Consider the following 5,024-nt stretch of genomic DNA (forward strand, 5'->3'; position numbering starts at 1 on the left):
TTATAACTCGAATGTTGTTTATGTCGCTAAAGAACGATAACAATATAAATAACTTGAATATTATTTACACAGTATCACAGAGTATAAATGATAAATATCTGTTTGTTTAACTAATATAAGATATTATATAATATATATTTAATTATTTAAATAAAATAACCTATTTTACAAAGAAAAATGGTTATTTATATTATAATAATTACATAAAATACATATTATTTGTATCCCGAAAGAACAATAACAGAATATAAATAATTTGAATACTGAAATGCTAAAGAACGAACACAGAATATAAATGATAACTTGAATATTATTTATATCGTTCATATAAAAAACTTGAATATTATTCATATCGTTAAAGAATTATAACAGAATACAAATGATGACTTGAATATTATTTATATCTCTAAAGAACGATAACAGAATACAACAAAAAAATATAACTTGAATATTATTTATATCGCTAAAAGAACGATAACAAAATATAAATAACTGGATATCGATGGACGATAACAGAATATAAATCATAACTTGAATATTATTTATATCGCTAAAGATCGATTAAAAAATAAAATGAAAATTTGAAGAAAGCCCGAATCCACAACCTTCGAATCATTAAGCAAGCATTCTACCGCTGGTCTACGAAACACAGATAAGGGATACTTACATAGCTCCGGAACTGCTTCTACAAGCACATGCATCGTGTAACATCGCCGTTACCCGAAGTGGACTTAGAAAATATTCGTTGTTCACGAGTGCGGCCACTTTTTTTTTTTTGATAACTGTACATTCTATATGTCTTAAGCTATGCATTGACAGTCTTGGTTCATTTTCGACAAGAAAGTGACATCCATCATTCTTGCAGTGGACTCAATTTATTTCAGTTATTCATTTTTGTCACACGATCGTATTTTATACCCCGAGAAGTACAAAACATTCATTTATACGCTCTAATTAAATTTTTCTCAAATTTAGGTTTGCCGTGAAAATGTAAGAACTCGAAAGTACCGTATTTACCCCATTGAATATAATACACGCGCCAATTTTTATCGTAAAATAGCCTACAGAAAAAAACTGGCGAATACAATACACACCTGTGCTAAAAACCACTAAAGTTTAAAATTATATCAAGACAGGTTAAATAAAGGCACAGCCTTATCTCTAGCTGTACATCACATTCATCCTCATTTGCAATATCAGAACTCGAACTTCTGGTCAACAGGGGTGTCAGAACATTTACTGACAATAACTAACGTCATGCTACTCTATCGTCTGTAATTATTTGTAAATCTTTTGGCTTTATTAAAGACGCGCCGTTTCTGTCAGCTGTTTCCCACCATATACCGTAACATAAATAGACCGTTAATTTTAATTTGTTAAAGTCTGAGTGTTTGAGTACGAATTAATACGCATCCCAGTTTTCAAGACAACATTTTGTAAAAACAAATGTGCGTAGCCTATTATAATCACGCAAATACGGTTTAATGTGTGTTCATTGTTAAGATGTGGCCGGTTTTGAAATTCTTGGAAATTCGAAGCTGCCCATTCTTGTCTCCGCACGTGGTAGCTAAGTAGCTTCAGTAAATCGGTTATGCGCCAGTAGGAGAATCAATTCCGAGAGGGAAGAGAGTAGGGCTATGTGCAGAGGGAAGAAACAGAACATTTTAAACAATGAGAATCCAAGTCCAAAGCTGTGACCGTACTCAATACAACTATCCTAACAACCCTGCAAACTGAAAATATTTTGACAATTGACTCAACCTGATATGATGAGAAGGTTGCTGATTGGTTTTTGAACTCCAATGAGTGGAAGAAAGAGAAAATTTGTTTGTAACTAGCTTCTTCTTCTTCTTTTTTGTAAAATAACCACATGTTGTTAACTATTAATGCTATTTCAGATGTAATTAAATGCCATTTCAGTTATGTTTCTTTCTTCAGACTGCTGCAGCCAAAAGCAGCACAAAAGTTCATCTCGTTTGTAAATAACACGCATATACATTAATATAATTGGTATGAATATTTGACATTCTAATACACACTGGATATATAAGTATTATCTCTGTAAAGTATTTAAATACACGTTCTCCTCCTTCTGTGCAATGCAAGCACGGCGTGTAGTGGGAGGGGATCCTAGCAGACGGCTTTCCAGAAAACTGGCCGCAAGCTGGCAGGCTAAGGCTGACTCCATATATTTACTCAATCCACGGGATTCACTTTTGCTAATACAAGGTAATGATCTGATCCAATGTCACTTCCTCTGAAGACCTTGACATCTAAAAATAATTCGGATAATTTTCTATTTACAATACATTAAAAGCTAAATTAGTACAAAAATCTACAAGAATAAAAATATATAATACACTAGCATTACCCACCCTTCTATACGGAAGCGAGATTTGGACATTAAAGAAAAAAGACATGAACAGAATCAAAGCAACGGAAATGAAATTTTTCAGGAGAACAGCAGGATATACTCTTTTAGACCGAAAAAGGAATGAAGAAATTTTAGAACAATTAGAAGTAGAGTCAGTAGAAGAAAAAATCACCAGATACAAATTCAATTGGCTAGATCATGTAAGAAGAATGGAAAATTCAAGAATCCCAAAAATTATGATGCAATATAAACCTAGAGGACATCGTCGACCAGGAAGACCGTTAAGAAGACTGCTAGATGGGGCCGAAACAGGTCTACAGAGGCCTAATTCGTGAAGGATGATGATGATGATGATGACGGGATTCACGGCAAGGGGCAGCAGGGGGAGGGGTAAAACTAACGCGCAAAGCATCCGAGACGAGACTGGCAGCTCCAGGGGAGGAAGTGGCTTCACCCATAGTCCTTGTCTCTGGCTTCGCTCTGGCAGCACCAGGGGAGGAAGTGACTTCACTAACGATTGTGTGCATGTCAATGAGAGCAGGATTTTAAAAAATTCGAGCCGCTAAATAGAGACTGTATAATAAATGTATTTCACAACATAAAATGAGACAAGAGTCACAAATGTCTGGGGGTGCTGCAGCTCCGCAGCCCCTCTTCGAAAGCCAACCCTGGCTACGTCTATAATGTAAGATACGAGTAGTTTCCTCAAATTTTATATTTACGGAATATAGCCTAATATGAGCTACAACTAGTGTTCTCAAGTTATACTATTTACGAATATAATATGAGCTACAAGTAGTTTCTCAAATTTTACCATTTACGGATATAATATGAGCTACAAGTAGTTTCTTCAAATTTTACTATTTACGGATATAATATGAGTAATTTCCTCATGTTTCACTATTTACGGATATAATATGAGCTACAAGTAGTTTCTTCAAATTTTACTATTTACGGATATAATATGAGTAATTTCCTCATGTTTTACTATTTACGGATATAATATGAGCTACAAGTAGTTTCTTCAAATTTTACTATTTACGGATATAATATGAGTAATTTCCTCATGTTTTACTACTTACGGATATAATATGAGCTACAAGTAGTTTCTTCAAATTTTACTATTTACGGATATAATATGAGTAATTTCCTCATGTTTTACTATTTACGGATATAATATGAGCTACAAGTAGTTTCTTCAAATTTTACTATTTACGGATATAATATGAGTAATTTTCTCATGATTTACTATTTACGGATATAATATGAGCTACAAGTAGTTTCTCAAATTTTACTATTTACGGATATAATATGAGTAATTTCCTCATGTTTTACTACTTACGGATATAATATGAGCTACAAGTAATTTCTTCAAATTTTACTATTTACGGATATAATATGAGTAATTTCCTCATGTTTTACTATTTACGGATATAATATGAGCTACAAGTAGTTTCTCAAATTTTATTATTTACGGATATAATATGAGTAATTTCCTCATGTTTTACTATTTACGGATATAATATGAGCTACAAGTAGTATCTTCAAATTTTACTATTTACGGATATAATATGAGTAATTTCCTCATGTTTTACTATTTACGGATATAATATGAGCTACAAGTAGTTTCTTCAAATTTTACTATTTACGGATATAATATGAGTAATTTCCTCATGTTTTACTATTTACGGATATAATATGAGCTACAAGTAGTTTCTTCAAATTTTACTATTTACGGATATAATATGAGTAATTTCCTCATGTTTTACTATTTACGGATATAATATGAGCTACAAGTAGTTTCTTCAAATTTTACTATTTACGGATATAATATGAGTAATTTCCTCATGCTTTACTATTTACGGATATAACATGAGTAATTTCCTCATGTTTTACTATTTACGGATATAATATGAGCTACAAGTAGTTTCTTCAAATTTTACTATTTACGGATATAATATGAGTAATTTCCTCATGTTTTACTATTTACGGATATAATATGAGTAATTTCCTCATGTTTTACTATTTACGGATATAATATGAGCTACAAGTAGTTTCTCGAATTTTACTATTTACGGATATAATATGAGTAATTTCCTCATGTTTTACTATTTACGGATATAATATGAGCTACAAGTAGTTTCTTCAAATTTTACTATTTACGGATATAATATGAGTAATTTCCTCATGTTTTACTATTTACGGATATAATATGAGCTACAAGTAGTTTCTCAAATTTTACTATTTACGGATATAATATGAGTAATTTCCTCATGTTTTACTATTTACGGATATAATATGAGCTACAAGTAGTTTCTTCAAATTTTACTATTTACGGATATAATATGAGTAATTTCCTCATGTTTTACTATTTACGGATATAATATGAGCTACAAGTAGTTTCTCAAATTTTACTATTTACGGATATAATATGAGTAATTTCCTCATGTTTTACTATTTACGGATATAATATGAGCTACAAGTAGTTTCTTCAAATTTTACTATTTACGGATATAATATGAGTAATTTCCTCATGCTTTACTATTTACGGATATAATATGAGTAATTTCCTCATGTTTTACTATTTACGGATATAATATGAGCTACAAGTAGTTTCTTCAAATTTTACTATTTACGGATATAATATGAG

The sequence above is a fragment of the Periplaneta americana genome, chromosome 15 (genome assembly GCF_040183065.1).
Source record: "Periplaneta americana isolate PAMFEO1 chromosome 15, P.americana_PAMFEO1_priV1, whole genome shotgun sequence".
Lineage (NCBI taxonomy): Eukaryota > Metazoa > Arthropoda > Insecta > Blattodea > Blattidae > Periplaneta > Periplaneta americana.